General features: G+C 39.7%; 1 protein-coding gene and 1 long non-coding RNA gene across 10 annotated transcripts in view; one reads left to right on the top strand and one right to left on the bottom strand.

The window, feature by feature from the left end:
- The window catches only part of MLLT10 (MLLT10 histone lysine methyltransferase DOT1L cofactor), a 212,401-nt gene that overhangs the window by 164,398 nt on the left and 30,248 nt on the right, over window positions 1-17,755 (top strand). The window lies entirely within an intron of this gene.
- LOC115836727 lies at window positions 16,341-17,511 on the bottom strand. Its single transcript, XR_004031753.1, has 2 exons — window positions 17,114-17,511; window positions 16,341-16,811 (listed from the first exon to the last, which is right to left on the bottom strand). It is a non-coding gene; the product is annotated as an uncharacterized LOC115836727 (long non-coding RNA).

Below are 17,755 nucleotides of genomic sequence, written 5' to 3'. Positions count from 1 at the left end.
CTATGTGGCTATAAATTCATATGGCAGACTTTTTACCTCCTATGCAGAGCATAGACCAAATTGGACAAGTGTTATTATTTTCTCCCTATGATGTGGTTTTTGGGTGATTTGTGTGTGTGGGTTTTTTTTTTTTTTTAAAGTGGTCCACCCTTGCACTGAAAGTGTAGCTTTTTGACAGTCTCAGCCATATAAACAGGATCTCAGTTTCATCCTTCCATCCATCCATTAGAGGCCTGAGGTCTCATCTCTTTTCCTTTTGGGCATTAAAACCAAAGTTCATATATTATTGAGACAGGCCGACTCTGCTAAGGCAGCCTGTTTGGCCTTTAAGTTTTATTGCTTATTTTTTGAGTATTCATTTTTTTGATTATTTATTTGTTTTTTTGAGCTTTAAGCCTTCAAGTTTCCTTTTTATTCTTCACCGCTAGACATTTCCTTTTCTTGTGGACTCGGGTATTTGTTTTTAGGTAATATTTTTTTCCCTATTACACAGCCCTCAGGAGATCCTGAGAACATGTGCCCTCATTTTTAGGTAATTTTAGTTAGAAAGGGCTTTAGGTTGTCTGGTCTGCCTTATTGCTAGAAACAGAAATTCTCCTATTGATTGATTTTTCAAACCACTTCTTAGTGGCCTCTACAACTACTCCAGTCAGGTCAGGAATGGCTCTCACATTGCCAAGTCAGTGGGTATTTTTAGTCTTCATCTTAGATGACCTTTATGCAGATTTGTCTTTGTCTAGGAACTTCTGTTGGAAACATCTTCTATTTTAATGTTATTTTAAATTTTTTTGCTTTTGTAACATTACGCTTAGCATGGGTGTCCAACTCTTTGACAATTTCTTTTTAGTTTTCTGGTGGCTTCCCTTTATCCAAATTTAGTATTGAAATTCCTTGAGCTGCTGCTTTTCTCACTCCATAATTCTGGCCAGAATTTGGTACTTAAAATATTTTGTCTAAAATATTACAATAGCTACTTAAGTCATCTCCCTGACTCCACTCTGTTGTCTTCCAGGGCGTCATCCACACTGTAGCCAAAGTGATCTTATAAAAACATAATTCTAATCATGGCACTCTTCTGGTTAAAAATGCTTTAATGGCTTTCCGTTAGGTTGAAATTTAAAAGTCCTTTATAGTCTGTAAGACTACACGAGTTGACTCCCAGCTTCATCTTTGAGCATCTTATTTCTTTACTTATTATACCATCAGTTAGAGTTGATTGTTACATAATCCACAGAAGTGAATTCTGTCCAATTTAAGCAAAAAAAAAAAGAGGGAGAATTTATTAGGCGTGTATAGTTAATTTAGGGAATTAACAGAGAGAAATAGGCCGGGCATGGTGGCTCATGCCTGTAATCCCAGGACTTTGAGAGGCTGAGGCGGGCAGATCACCTGTCAGGAGTTCAAGACCAGCCTGGCCAAAATGGCGAAACCTGTCTCTACTAAAAATACAAAAATTAGCCAGGCATGGTGGAAGGCGCCTGTAATCCCAGCTACCCAGGGGGCTGAGGCAGGAGAATCGCTTGAACGTGGGAGGTGGAGCTTGCAGTGAGCCGAGATTGTGCTGTTGCACTCTAGCCTGGGCAACAAGAGCGAGACTCCATCTGAAAACAAACAAAAACCAAAAAAAGTTTGTTGATGATTTTTTCCTACTTTCACATGTAGTTCAAATTTTGAAAATGATTGTGTTCAATTTTATAGATCATGTCAAAAGAAGCAATACATAATGAGTAAAAATGTTCATCTTTAATAAAGCAGAAATAGAGCAACCCACGAAATAGTTAACACTTGCCTAGAGAGATTTAGGAACATCAGCATTCCACTGAGATTGCTGAGTCTCAGGAAAGAAAGGTCTAACTTAAATTGTATTTTACCATTTCTGAGTAATGAATGGATTAATTCTATGGAGATATATTCTACAGTCTGGAAAGGGAAAGCCAAAGATAAAGACTTGTATTTATTCATTAGTTGCCAAAGGGAAAGGGAAGACTGATTAACAACAGAAGTGTTTCTGTTACTGTATATATTATCCTGTTCATTTTAAAGATATTTGCTTATTTACATTTTCTTTTATTGCTACATAATAATTTACCTATTTATGGGGAACGTTTGACTGTTTGTTACATGCATAGAATGTATACTGACCAAGTCAGGGTATGTGGGGTATCCATCACCTTGAATGTTTATCATTTCTGTGTGTTGGCAACATTTCAAGTCTTCTCTTCTAGCTTCATTGAAATATTCAATGTATTGTTGCTACCAATAGTCACCCTAACCTTCTGTCGAATATTAAAACTTATTTATTCTATCTAACTGTATGTTTGTACCCATTCAACAACCTCTCTTCATTTCTCCCTCCTACCCTCACACTCTTCCCAGCCTCTGGTATCTGTTATCCTATTCTCTGTCTCCATGACATCAAGTTTTTCAGGTCTTACATATGAGTTGGGCACATGTGGTATTTGTCTTTCTGTGCCTGGCTTATTTCACTTAACATAATGATCTCCAGTTCCATCCATGTTGTTAGAAATGACATGATTTCATTCTTTCTTATGGCCAAATAGTATTCCATTGTGTATATATACTACACTTTCTTTATCCATTTTGTCTATTGAAATACACTGAGGTTGATTCCATATCTTTGCTTTTGTGAATAAATGCTATGATAAACATGTGAGTGCAGGTAACCCTTTGATATGCTCATTTCTTTTACTTTGGTTTAAATACCTGATATTGGGATTGCTAGATGATGTGAAGTTGTATTTTTAGTTTTTTAGATAAATGTACATACTATTTTATATAGTGGTTGTACTAATTTTACATTCCTACCAACAGTGTATAAGAGTTTATTTTTCTCCACATCCTCAGCAACATCTGCCGTTTTTGTCTTTCTAATCATAGCCATTCTAACTGGAGTAATAGGATATCTCATTGTGGTTTTGATTTGCATTCCCCTGATGATTAGTGATGTTGAGCATTTTTTCATGTATATATTGTCCATTTGTATGTTTTTTTGTTTGTTTGTTTTTTGAGATGGAGTCTTGCTCTTTTGCCCAGGCTGGAGTGCAGTGGCACAATCTTGGCTCACTGCAACCTCCGCTTCCCAGGTTCAAGCAATCCTCCTGCCTCAGCCCCCCTAGTAGCTGGGATTACAGGCACATGCCACCATGCCTGGCTGATTTTTGTATTTTTAGTAGATACAGGGTTTTGCCATGTTGGCCAGGCAGGTCTCAAACTCCTGACCTCAGGTGATCCACCCGCCTCGGCCTCCCAAAGTGCTGGGATTACAGGTGTGAGCCACCGTGCCCAGCATTTGTATGTTATCTTTTGAGAAATATCTATTCGTGTCCTTTGCCCACTTGTTAATGGTATCTTTTTTCTTTTTTTCTTTTTTTTTGTTGTTGAGCTGTTTGAGTTCCTTGTGTATTCTGGATGTTAGTCTGTTGTCAGGTGAATACTTTGCAGATATTTTCTCCTATTCAACAGTTTGTCTGCCTCCTCTGTTGATTATGTCTTGCTGTGCAGAAGATTTTTAGTTTAATGTAATCCCATTTTGTCTATTTGTGATTTCGATGTTTTAGCCATAAAATCTTTGCCTAGGCCAATGTCCTGAAGTGTTTTCCTTATGTTTTCTTTGAGTGTTTCTATACTTTCAGGTCTTATGTTTAAGTCTGTAATCCATCTTGGGTTGACTTTTGTGTATGGTTAGAAATGGGGTACAGTTCTATTCTTTTGCATACAGATATCCAGTTTTCCCAGCACCATTTTTTGAAGAGGATATCCTTTCCTCGGTGTACGTACTTGGTGCCTTTGTCAAAAATCAGTTGGCTGTAAAAAAAAAAAAAAAAGTGGATTCATTGCTGGATTCTCTATTCTGTTTCATTGGTATCTGTTTTTGTACCAATACCATGCTGTTTTGGTTACTGTAGCTTTGTAATATATTTTGAAGTGAGGTAGTGTGATGACTCCAGCTTTGTTCTTTTGCTCAGGATTACTTCAGCTATTCTGATTCTTTCTTGGCTCCATACAAATGTTAGAATTGTTTTTTCTATTTCTATGAAAAATGATATTATTTTGATAAGGACTGCATTGCATCTGTAGATTGCTTTTGGCAGTGTGGTCATTTTAATGATACTAATTCTTCCAATTTGTGAGCATGGGATGTCTTTAAATCTGTTTGTGTCCTTTTCAATTTCTTTTATCAGTGTTTTGTAATTTTCCTGTAGAGATCTTTCACCTACTTGGTTAAATATATTCTTTTTTTTTTTTTTTTTAAACACTATTGTAAACAGGACTGCTGCCTTGATTTCTTTTTTGGCTATTTCATTATTGATATATAGAAACAATACTGGTTTTTATTTGTTGATTTTGTATCCTCCAAATTTACTGAATTTATCAGTTCTTACAGTCTTTTGGTGGAGTATTTAGGTTTTTCTGTATATAAGATCATGTAATCTGCAAAGTAGCGAATTTTACTTCCATATGGAAGTCAACTCGGATGCCTGTTATTTCTGTTGCCAGATTGCTCTGGTTAGAATTGTCAATATTATGTTGAATAAGAGTTGTGAAGGTGGGCGTTCTTGTTTTGTTTTAGGTCTTAGAGGAAAAGTTTTTAGTTTTTTCCTGTTCAGTATAATGTTAGCTGTGAGTTTGTCATATATGGTCTTTATTATTTTGCAGAATGGTCCTTCTGTGCTTAGTTTGAGAGTTTTTAATATGAAGCGATGTTGAATTTTATCAAATGCTTTTTCTGCAGCTGAGATGATCATATGGGTTTTGTCCTTTATTCTATTGATGTGATACCTATTATGTTAAACCATCCTTGCATTCCAAGTGTAAATCCCACTTCGTCATGGTGTATTACCTTTCGATGTTTTGTTGAATTCGATTTGCTAGCATTTTGTTGGAGATTTTTGCATCGATGTTTCTTAGGGATATTGGCTTGTAGTTTCCTTTTTTGATGTTGTTGTATCCTTGTCTGGTCAGGGCCTTGTAGAATGAGTTAAGGAGAATTCTCTTCTTGGATTTTTGGAATAGTTTGAGGAGGATTGGTATTAGTTCCTTTTTATACATTTGGTAGAATTCAGCATTGAATCTATCCAGTCCTAGGCTTTTCTTTGGTTGGGAGACATTTTATTACTGATTCAGTCTCATTACTCATTGTTGGTCTGTTCAGGGTTTCTGTTTCTTCCTGATTCATTCTGGGTAGGTTGTATGTTTTTTGGAATTCATCCTTTTTCTCTAGATTTTCCAATTTGTTAGCATTCATACTATTCTCTGCTGTCTTTTGTATTTCTGTGGTATCAGTTGTAATGTCTCCTTTTTCAATCTTGGTTTTGCTGATTTGGTTCTTATCTCTTTTTTTTGTCTGGTCTAGCTAGCAGTTCATCAGTTTTGTTTACCTTTTTGAAGAACCAATTTTTCATTTCATTGATTTTTTTTTGAGAGGGAGAAGGGGTCTCTGTTTTTGCCTAATCTTCATTATATCTTTTCTTCTGCTAATTTTGGGTTTGATTTGTTCTTGCTTTTCTAGATCCTTGAGGTGCATCATTAGATTGTTTATTTGCAGTCTTTCTACTTTTTTGAGGTAGATGTTTACTGCTATAAACTTTTTAGTGCTGTTTTTGCTGTATCACATAGGTTTGGCATGTTGTGTTTCCATTTTCACTTGTTTCAAGAAATTTTTTTATTTCCATCTTAATTTCTTCATTGGCACAGTGGTGGATTGTGTTATTAAAAATATATATATGTGTATGTACATATATATATATATTTTTTTTTTTTTGAAGATGGAGTCTTGCTGTGTCACGCAGACTGGAGTGCAGTAATGCAAACTCTTCTCACTGCAACCTCTGCCTCCTAGGTTCCAGCAATTCTCCTGCCTTAGCCTCCTGAGTAGCTGGGACTATAGGCATGTACCACCAGGCCTGGCTAATTTTTTGTGTATTTTTAGAAGAGATGGGTTTCACCATGTTAGCCAGGCTGGTCTCAAACTCCTGACCTCAGGCAGTCCATAGCCTGAGCCTCCCAACGTGCTGGGGTTACAGGCGTGAGCCACCACGCCTGGTCATGTTATTTCCCTTCTCGTCTCATCTCCTCTCGTCTCTCGTCTCGTCTCGTCTTGTCTTGTCTCTTCTCTCTTTTCTTTTTTTTGAGACAGATTCTCACTCTGTTGCCAGGTTGTAGTGCAGTGGCGTGATCTCAGCTCACGGCAACCTCCACTTCCCGGGTTCAAGTGATTCTCCTGCCTCAGCCTCCCGAGTAGCTAGGACTACAGGCGCCCACCACCGTGCCCAGCTAATTTTTGTATTTTTAGTAGAGATGGGTTCACTATGTTGGCCAGGATGGTCTCGATCTCTTGACCTTGTGATCTGCCCACCTCAGCTACCGAAAGTGCTGGGATTACAGGCGTGAGCCACTGTGCCTGGCCATGTTATTTAATTTTTATGTATTTGTATAGTTTCCTAAGTTCTTCTTTGTGTTGATTTTTAATTTTATTCCATTGTAAATTGAGAAGATACTTGATATGATTTTGATTTTTAAAGATTTGTTTTGTGTCCTGACATATGGTCTGTCCTGGAGAATGTTCATGTGCTGATGAGAGCAGTTGTTGGATAAAATGTTTTGTAAATGTCTGTTAGGTCCATTTGGTCTAAAGTCTAGTTGGAGTCCAGTGTTTGTTTTTTGATTTTCTGTGCCAGTGATCTATTTAATGTTGAGAGTGGGGTGTTGAAGTCTCTCAGTATTATTATATTGGAGTTTATCCCTCTCTTTAGGTTTAGTACTATTTGCTTTCTGAATCTGAATTTTCCAGTTTGGTGCGTATATATTTAGAATTGTTATATCCTCTTGCTGGATTTATCCCTTTGTCATTATATAATGACCTAATCTTTTTTACAGTTTTTTTTTTTCCTAAAGTCTCTTTTATCTGATGTAAGTATAGCTACTCCTGCTTACTTCGTTTGGTTTCCCTTTGCATAAAATATTTTTTTTCATACCTTTACTTTCCATCTGTATGCATCCTTACAGGTGAAGTGTGTTTCTTGTGGGCAGTAAGTAGTTGGATCTTGTTTTTTAATTCATTCACCTTGTTGATATCTTGTAAGTGGAGGATTTAATCCATTACATTTAATGGATTGTGAGGTTTTGTTTTTGTCCTATTGTTTTCTAGTTGTTTTGTATATTCTTTCTTTTCCTTTCTTTTTGTCATTGTGGTTTTGTGGTTTTCTGTAGGGGTGGTATGAGTCCTTTCTCTTTCTTCTTCCTTTGTGCATTTGCTTTTACTCCAGTGAGTTTTGTACTTTTGTATGTTTTCATGGTGGCAACTGTCATCCTTTTGCTTCCAGGTTTAGAACTCCCTTGAGCATTTCGTGTAGGGTGGTCTAATGGTGATGAATTTCCTCAGATTTGCTTGTCTGGAGAAGACTTTATTAAATTTTCCTTCATTTATGAAGGATAATTTTGCTGGATATAATATCCTTGACTGAACTTTTTTTTTTTTTCTTTCGGCACTTTTGAATATATCATCCCCTTCTATGTTGACTGTAAGATTTCTGCTGAGAAATCTGTTCGTCTGTTGGGGGGTTCTTTTATAGGTGACTGGATGCCTTTCTCTTGTTTTTAGAATTCTTTGTCTTTGTCTTTAGACAACCTGAGTAAAATGTGCTGTAGAGAAGACCTTTTTGAATTGTTTTTAGGGATCTTAGAGCCTCCTATATATGGATGTCTATTATATCTCTTGCTAGACCTGGGAAGTTCTTTTTTTTTTGAGACAGAGTCTCTGTCTGTCGCCCAGGCTGGAGTGCAGCGGCGCGATCTCTGCTCACTGCAGCCTCAGCCTGCCAGGCTCAAGCAAGTCTTCTGCCTCAGCCTTCCGAGTAGCTGGGATTACAGGTGCGCACCACTACCACCCGGCTAATTTTTGTGTTTTTAATAGAGACAGGGTTTCACCATGTTGATCAGGCTGGTCTCAAACTTCTGAGTTCGTGATCCACCTGCCTCGGCCTCCCAAAGTGCTGGGATTACAGGTGTGAGCCATCGCGCCCGGCCCAGACCTGGGAAGTTTTAATCTAGTATTTTGTTGAGTTGGTTTTCTATGTTACTGGAATATTGGTCACTGTATTTTGACTGGGTTATTTCAAAAGACTGGCTTCAATTTATGAATTTCTTCTGCTTGATCTAGTCTATTGTTGAAACTTCTGAATACATTTTGGATTTCGACTGATTTTTTTTTGTTTGTTTTTTTGATGGAGTGTTGCTCTGTCGCCCAGGCTAAAGTGACCTCAGCTTACTGCAGCCTCTGCCCCGTAGGTTCAAGCGATTCTCCTACTTCAGCCTCCTAAGTAGCTGTGATTACAGGCATGTACCACCACACCTGGCTGACTTTTGTATTTTTGTAGAGATGAGGTTTTGCCATGTTGGCTAGGCTGGTGTTGTAGTCCTGTACTCAAGTGATCTGCCTGCCTTGGCCTCCCAAAGTGCTGGGATTACAGGCATGAGCCACTGCGCCCAGCCTCTGTTTTGTTCTTTTTAAATTCCCTCTCTCTCTCTCTCTCTCTCTCGCTCTCTCTCTCTCTCTCTATATATATATATATATAATTATTATTGAATAATTACAGAATAAAAATAATTTATTATTCATATTATTCATGTCCTAAATAACCATTCTGATTTCTTTGTATTTTCAGAATTATTTTGTATCTCACATAGCTTCTTTAGCATTAAAATTTTGAATTATTTTTATTTTTCCAATATTTTTAAAAACTGTTTTTAATGGTATCTGTTGCTACGGAATTATTGTGTGCCCTTTGGAGGTGTCTCTCTCTCGCCTTTTTTTTTCTTTGTTTGGCTTTTTAATGTTTCCTGTGTATGTTGATATCTTTGCATCTGATGTGATAATAGCTTCTCCCAATTTTTTTGAACATTTTATTAAAGATATATCTATGGTGTTGCTTGGGTAGGCACTGTAGTTTTGATTCTGGATGTGTGCAGTCATGTAATCTCTGGATGATTGATTTGGCTTAAACAGTATCAGCGGTGTCTATGATTTTTCTCAGTGGTTTAGGGTGCAATTATTAGTGGAGGCAGTGGTGAAGTTTTGCTGGGAACTAGGATGCCAAGTAGACCAGCCTTTGCACCTCAGTCGTGGACCAAGTATGCCTCACCTTGGGCCCAGGGTGGCATATGCTGGTACTGGTGTTAGTGGGTCTGGGTAGGCTGATTCTTGTGCCTCGAGGTGGAGGCGCATACTTCCTCAGATGCCAGTAGTGGTAGCAGTTGGCTCTGTAGGTTGGACGGTTCTCGGGTCTGCGGCCAGCCAGTGTGGTGTGTGTGGGCGGTGGCAGTGGTGGGACAACCCTCTGGATCCCAGAAAGAGTGCACTTGTATTGGTGGTGGCTACAGTGGGCTGGGCAGGCCAGTCTCCAGGCCTACAGATGGTACATGCAGATAGGTGCCAGCTGTGGCAGTAGCAGCAGGGTGGGTAGGCCTAACCCCAGATCCTCAGGACAAGTGTTCAGGTGCTAATGATGTTGGATTGTGCTGGGCAGTCCCCTGTACTCCAGACTTGTGTGCTCTGGCATGGGCTGAAGGTGGGGCAAAGCTGGGTTGGTGGGCTTGGTTGCAGGCACCAGTCATGGTAGGCAGGGGCAGGGTGATCCCTAAGTCACCAGCAGAATGTTCAGGTAGTCGGGGCAGCATTGGTCACACCGTTGCCCTGTTACTGGAGAGCCCAGGGCTATGTTAGTGGAGGCAAGTGTAGGCCAGCAGATGGGGAACACTCATGCATCAGCCCTAGCAGTGGTTCCCCACATCTCAGCCCTGTGTGCAATAGCCCACACTTTGCTCATTCACGCCTCCACCCTGGGATCAGTAGCTGGTGTATCTCTTGGCCTCAGTCCCAGCACTGCTGGGCCCTAGGACAGTGTGTAGTCTGTTGGGGACAAGACTCTTAAGATGGTGCTTTGCTGTTGCTGCTTAGGTCTTAGAACATGTATGGGATACAGCATAAGCATCCTCCCTGTGGCTGTGCTGTCAACACAATCTCCTCGCAGTTCCCTATGTTTATTTCAGAGCCTGCAAGGATCTAGGAGCTCTCCCATGGCTAGGATTGCAGAAGTCCACGTGGGAACGTTGACAGCTGAGGGTCTCTAACCTGTTCTTTCCCTGCATTAGGGAGCCTCTCGGCTCCTGGCCAGGCAGGCTGCCTTGCTTCCCTTTCCTTCCTTGTTTTAGGTATTGCTTGATGGTTTTTTGTTGAATTCCAGTGTTTTTTCTTGTACAATCTGTACAAATTGTAGTTACCTGCTAACTATTTTGGTTCTTAGTGGAAGAGACAAATACAAAATGCCTCTAGTCACCCATCTTGAAACCCCTCTCTCAGTCCTATTTAATTCATAATAATGAATTCATAATAATAATATGGGTACTGTTTGTCAGACAGTATACTGTCTACCATGACTGGTGCCTGCACATACCATTAGGGGGCCTGAGGACAGTATTAGTATATGCTTTGCATATGTAAGCTAATCCTTGCCCCAGCCCTGTGAAATTGTTGGTACCACCCTCACTTTATAGATGAGGTATATGAGGTTGTGTGAGGTTAAGTTATTTGCAAGAGGGAGGAGGATTTGGACTTTTAACTATTTTCACACCATTATTAACCTCTAGGAAAGAATAAGTAATTCAGTCTCTCGGGATGTGGGTTAGGGATAACTTACAGGCTTGATTACTTACTTGGTTAAATATTTCTCAAGACTATTCCATTCACAGTCTTTTTCCTGAATACGCCACTGGATGGGTACTTATTTGACCTCTTAGGCAGTTTGAAAGTGGGAAATAGGAACTCAGGTTGGTGAGCATTATTATTTCTGTCATTAGACAGGTATACTTCTGTCTTATTTACCAATCTTGTGTAATTGCATTGGCTTACTAATAAAAACTTAAGTCTAAACAATGTTCTTTTGGCTTCTACTCATACTGTATTCTTCTCCTGAGATCACTGTTTGTCTCCATCTTTTCACATCTAGTGGGCTGAAAATGCAGCATTCGAGAAGTCAATGCCATCTCTTTCGTCAGGCTCTCTCTCTTTCTTTGCTTCAGTGACACCACAGTCATGGTTTTCTTCTTATCTTACTGGTGTCAGTTTTCTGTATGAACTCCTCTTCTAGTACCCATCCTTGAAATGTTGGAGAGCCTCAACATGTGGTCCTAGGCTGGCATTTAAGAAAACTTCCATTCCTCCTGTTCCAGTTTTTGCCATCTCAGTAAGGGCACTTTTAATCACTAGCCAGAAACCCATGACTCATTCATCTTCTACCCTGCTACCAAATCTAATTTGTCATCAAGTTTAGATGATTCTAATTTCTAGATGCACTGCAAGTCCTTGTGCATGTTCAGTACTACTACCGTCTTTGTCTGGAGGGACATAATTTTTAATCCAAATTGTGAAATAGCCTCCTAAAAAAAAATTTTTGTTTCCACTCATGCCTGTCAGTCCCTTTGCTACATAGGAGTCAGAGGGATGATCTTTTTAAAAAGTGAGTCATACTATTTGCCTTTGGTGTCTTCCTATTGATCTTAGCAAAAATTCGGAACACCTCTACATGGCTCACAAGGCCTTATGATCTGTTCCTTCCCCCCTCTTCAACTTTGTCTTTTACCAGCCTCTCCACAAGGCTTTAGCTGTATTACCTGCTTTTTCTTCTTTCAGTATTTCTGGGTCTTTTGGACAAGTTTTTTGTCTTACTCTTTGCCTAGCTAACACCTACCTAACCTTTAAGCCTTGTCTTAAATATTTTTTTAGATGGATCTTTCTTGCTTCCTAATATTTCACTCTTGTGATACCTTTTTCTCTTCTGTTATAGTATGTGTTGGAATTTATATTCACGTATTTGTTTTAATGTTTGCCTTGCTCCTTAAATTGTAAATTCCCAGAGAGCTAAAATCTTGTCTGTCTTGCTCCCTACATTATCCCAGCTCCTAGCCTCATTCCTCATACCTACTGAATATTTGTTTGATGAAAGGAAGGAAGTAAGGGAAGAAAAGGAAAGGAAGGAATCAGTATGTCATTGCCACCCTCTATATCGTTCTGCAGCTTTGTTTCTCCTCCCTATCCTGAACAGATGAATTTCAGTGTATTTTCCTAGAGCTCATGCATTGTAACATTTAGCTCTGTTTAATTCAATGAATGTCACCTTGATTTTAGTTAAAAACAGCATATGACTTAAATAAGATGAAAATAGAGTGAAGTTAAATAGAAAGCAGATACAGAAGAATTTCAGGTGGACGTTGTACCAGTCCTACCTGAGGAGCAAGGAAGTTGAAGGGAATATATTATTTTCATTTTCAAAGAAGATTTAGAATTTTAAGCTTTCCTGCCTTGATAGGAAAGGAACATTTTGCTCTGTTTTTTTTTTTTTTTAACCAGTAAACTGAGTACCAGATATTGTTTCAAAGTGTGATTACTGGATTGCACATTTAGCTGCGTAATTTCCTATGTAAGTATACGTTGGTGTAATATAAAAACAATTTAAGTTTTGAGATTGAAGGTCCTTAATCACCACGATTTTGCTTCTCAGTATTATTCTTCCAAGATGTTTTACTGCATGTTGTGATGGTAATTGCAACTTTCAAAGTGTAGTAGAGACATTAGAGGACCTGGTAGTTACAACAGTGTACTTTCCTGACTTACAGATACATTTTTAATGAAAGCATTAACATCAAAATGGCTATAGCTACCATTTATTGAAACTTACTCTGTGGTAGGTGTTGCTAGAGCTTTTTTATATGGATATTCTCAAAATCTCACAAAAAGTCTTTAAGGTAGCCATTATCTTTGTTTTATAGATAAGAATAATATGGAGGTTCAGAAGGGTTAAGTAGTTTAAGGGTCATGTAGGTGGCAGATCCAGCATTTGAACTCAGTTTTGTCTAAGTCAAAAGCCTCTGCTGTTTCAATTTCAGCATGCTGCCTCCAGCTAACTTTTGTTTTCTAATTTTAGAAGTTGGAGACTCCCTGTGTAGTACACTTTTCACCCCCAAAATAACTAGATAATCAGCATTTTATCTTCTCTCTTTTTTTTTTTTTTTCCTTTTTTTGAGATGGAGTCTTGCTCTGTCGCCCAGGCTGGAGTGCAGTGGTGTGATCTTGGCTTATTGCAACTTCCGCCTCTCAAGTGATTCTCCTGCCTCAGCCTCTCGAGTAACTGGGACTACAGGCATGCATCACCATGCCTGGCTAAGTTTTGTATTTTTAGTAGAGATAGGTTTCGCCATGTTGGCCAGGCTGGTCTCAAACTCCTGACCTCAGGTGATCCACCTGCCTCGGCCTCCCAAAGTTGCTGGGATTACAGATGTGAGCCACCGCATCTGGCTGCAGTATTTTATTTTCTAAGATACTCTGAAAACACTGAATTCAATAGAAACTCAATATTTGTTGAATTATCTGTGGAGTAGCAACCTTTAAAAATGCGTATCTTTTTCTCTGCTATGTATTATTTGGAATATAAGGTTTATAAATAATCACTTCATTAACATGCTGTCTCTTTTCTGTCCCTCTTCGCCAAACTTGTTTCTTTTTCTTTCTTTCCTTTCTTTTTCTTTGTCTTTTTTGGAGACAGTCTTGTTCTGTCACTGAGGCTGGAGTGCAGTGGCACAATCTCGGCTCTATCTCAACCTCCCAGGCTCAATCAGTTCTCCCACCTCAGCCTCCCAAGTAGCTGGGACTACAGGCACACACCACTGTGCTTGACACCACACCCAGCTAATTTTGTATTTTTGGTAGAGATAGGAATTCACCATGTTGCCCAGGCTGGTCCTGGGCTCAAAGAGATCTGCCCACCCTGGCCTCCCAAAGTATTGGGATTACAAGCATGAGCCACTTGCACCAGGCCATTCCTTTGAAATTCTTAGAGCAGTTTATAAGATTCTGTATCTTAGTTTTCTAAGTTTGCCCTTTGTGATCTATTTTTGTTTGTTTACCCTTTAAATGGTAATGTTATTTAGGGTTCTGTCTTTGGTTCTCTTCTCTTGATCATGCTGAGAACTTTCCCTGGGTGATTCCATTTTTGTTCCTTGGCCTTGACCATTGTGTTGATATCAAGAGTTGTAAATAAAATACTTATGGGGCCACATAGGTAACATAAATGAGTGACATGGTAAGGGATGATGGAGATGCTGATGGATTAAAGTCTCTATGCCCTGTTCAGAGCTCTGGTCAGATTGTTGCTCTTTTATAATATAGTATCCAGTGTTGGCAAATCTTCAGTTTTTCAAGAGATATTAGACATCTAGAGTTCTTAATGGGAAATTTCTTATTTCTATAATAATTATGAGCAACTAGTTAAAATTTCACCCATAGTGCAGACCAATAGTAAGTATTTTTAGTTTGCAAGTTTACTTACTGTAACTTACCATGCTTCTCACTCCTAGATTTATGTCTTCAGATCTGAATTTTCTGCTGGGTTTTAGGCTTATCCCATTGTGTTCTATATATAGGAGTTCTGTGTTCCACAGGCATCTCAAAGACCATGACCCTGAACCTTTAATGTATATTAGGAAGTGATTTCATTTATAGGACACCTGTGAGTTAGAATCATTATTTCACCACCTACTAGCTCACCAAAAAAGTTACTTTATTTCTTTAAACTACTGTTTGCTCATATGTGAAATGGGAGTAATATTTATCTCATTGAGTTCTTATGCTAGCACAGTTACTTGCATACAGTAATCAAACACTGCTTTCAGTTGCTGTTCCTGTTTCAGTGAATGGTATCACTACATGCACTTACTGATGCTTTAAGAGTCATTGCTGACTCTACCCTTATTTTTATTTTTCAGGTCTAATTAGTCACTGGGTTCTATTGGTCTAATAGAATTTTCAGGTCTAATTAGTCACCAAGTCCTTAGAATTTATCCTGCTCTCTACTGCATGTCTCTTCCTCAAACCGTCCTTCACCTCTGTTCTGCAGCACCTTTAGAAGTTAGCTTGAGAGGCCAGGTGTGGTGGCTCAAACCTGTAATCCCAGCACTTTGGGAGGCCGAGACGGGCAGATCACCTGAGGTCAGGAGTTTGAGACCAGCCTGGCTGACAGGGTGAAACCCCATCTCTAGTAAAAATACAAAAATTAGCTGAGCGTGATGGCATGTGCCTGTAATCCCAGCTACTAGGGAGGCCGAGGCAGGAGGCAGGAGAATCACTTGAACCTGCGGGTAGAGGTTACAGTGAGCCGAGATTGCACCAATGCACTCCAGCCTGGGCAACAGAGCAAGACTTCACCTCAGAAAAGAAACTAGCTTGAGGCTGAGCATGGTGGCTCATGCGTGTAATGCCAGCACTTTGGGAGGTTGAGGTGAGAGGACCACTTGAGCTCAGGAGTTTGAAATCAGCCTGTCAGCATAGTGAGACCCCATCTCTTAACCCACCATCCCCACAACCAACGCAAAAAAAAAAAAAAAAAAAAAAGCCAAGTGTGGTGGCATTTGCCTGTGGTCCCAGCTACTTGGGAGGCTGAGGCAGGAGGGTCGCTTGGCCCAGGAGGTCAAGGCTGCAGTGAGCTATGATTGCACCACTGCACTCCAGCATAGGTGACAGAGACTGTGTCTCAGAAAACAAACAAACAAAAGATAGGAAAGAAATTAGCTTGAAAAGCAACATCATCTCTTCCAGTAAGTTTTTTGGCTCACCACTTTTCTCACTCCAGGTCTGAATTAGATACCTCTTTTTCTGTGCTCCTAGCCCCCTGAGGATGTCTCTGTCATAGTGCTTTTCACAACTGTTTGTAATGCCTTTTTTTCTACGCAACTTCTTGAAGGCAAAGACTACCTATCTTGAATGGCTTTTTATCTCCAGGGCTTAGAATAATGCCTGGCAAATAATGAGTTCAGTGGTGTTTGCAGAATGAATGCATTGGCTAAATGAATATATCATTTTTCTGGAGAAATTGTAGATATAAAAAAGATCCCGACGCCTTAATTATAGCTGTAAGGCTTTTTAAAATGTCCCAGTTGTTTTGTTTTCCCTGTTTGAATAAGATTGTAGGTGCTTTAATTTATTATATAAGTCAGTAACTTTATTTATTTATTTATTTAATTTATTTATTTTTAAAGACAGAGTCTTGCTCTATTGCCAAGGCTGGAGTGCAGTGATGCAATCATGGCATGGCTCACTACAACCTTGAACTTCCAGGCTCAAGTGATCCTCACACCTCAGTCCCCAAGGTAGCTGGGACTATAGGCGTGTGCCACCATGCCTGGCTAATTTTTATTTTTTGTAGAGACAGTATCTCCCTTTGTTGTCCAGGCTATGTTGATGTTTTTTTGGAACAAAGTAAATTGTATTGTTGATACAAATTACTGATTATTGTTGCCCTCTAGGGCTACAGTTGCTAATTTTTTTTTTTTTTTTTTTTTTCTGCAGCCCACTTAGGTTCATTCTTTCCTCCTGTTTCTGTACCTGGGTTTCAGGCTCTTTTTCCCCTCTTGCCCTCTCAAGAGCTCTGGTTTATAGCAGGTTTTCTCGGCCTCCACACTATTAACACTATGGGCCAGTTACTTCTTGTGGAGGCTGTCCTGTGCATTGTAAGATGTCTAGTAGCATCCCTGGCCTATACCCATTGGATGCCAGTAGCACCCTCCAGGCTTGATAACTAAAAATGTCTCCAGGTATTGTGAAATGTCCCTTGTGGGGCAAAATCACCCCTGGTTGAGAACAGCTGGTTTATTATTAGTCCCATTTCTTTATCCTGAAAGCCTCTCCTTCTCTATGCTGAGCATGATTTTCTTTTTTTAAAAAATAAGCACTTTTAAAAAATTAACTTGTGCGCCGGGCGCGGTGGCTCACGCTTGTAATCCCAGCACTTTGGGAGGCCGAGGCGGGCGGATCACAAGGTCAGGAGATCGAGACCACGGTGAAACCCCGTCTCTACTAAAAATACAAAAAAATTAGCCGGGCGTGGTGGCAGGCGCCTGTAGTCCCAGCTACTCGGAGAGGCTGAGGCAGGAGAATGGCGTGAACCCAGGAGGCGGAGCTTGCAGTGAGCCGAGATTGCGCCACTGCACTCTAGCCTGGGCGACAGAGCAAGACTCCGTCTCAAAAAAAAAAAAAAAAAAAAAAAACCTTGTTTCCTGTTAACTTATGCTCATCTTCCCACCCTCCCATCCTCTTTTCTAGAATGACTAGCTTCCATTTCCCACCTTATTTCTGGCTTTTATCTCCATGATGCCTCTCAAAGTGTTTTCATCAAGTCTCCCATGATTTTCACCTCCTGTGTTCTCTGGAGTCAATAGAGCTGCCACCTCATAGCCCAGTTCATCATGTCTTAATCCTTCCTTCTCTCCTACCCCTGCAGCTGCCCCATACAGTCAGTCACAAAGTCCTGTCTGTGTTATCTCTGGAATGTCTCTAGAATCTACCAACATTCTTTATTCCCACACCTGTCTCCCACCAATGTCATCAGCTCCTCTATTGGTCTCTGAATTTCAAGTTGGGCCTGTTCCATTTTAATTTCTACCTTGTTGGCTTTCTAGAACAAGGTCTCTTCCTACTTCAGACTTTCTCAGTGATGATTTCTGGGGCCTTAGCATTTGCCTTTTGGAAGGCCCATTAGGTGATTTTTATGGAACTCTAATTGCTTCATTCCTCTATTTAAGAAATGTTTTCTTGCTCTTAGAAACTCGTAAAATCCATGACATATTTTTTACAAAGCTCTTTCTGCTATCCCCTGCTTTTAACAAAAGCCTTTTTGCTAAATAAAAATGG

Source organism: Nomascus leucogenys, chromosome 9, assembly GCF_006542625.1.
Source record: "Nomascus leucogenys isolate Asia chromosome 9, Asia_NLE_v1, whole genome shotgun sequence".
Taxonomy (NCBI): Eukaryota; Metazoa; Chordata; class Mammalia; order Primates; family Hylobatidae; genus Nomascus; species Nomascus leucogenys.
This window is presented reverse-complemented; position numbering and strand designations above follow the sequence as displayed.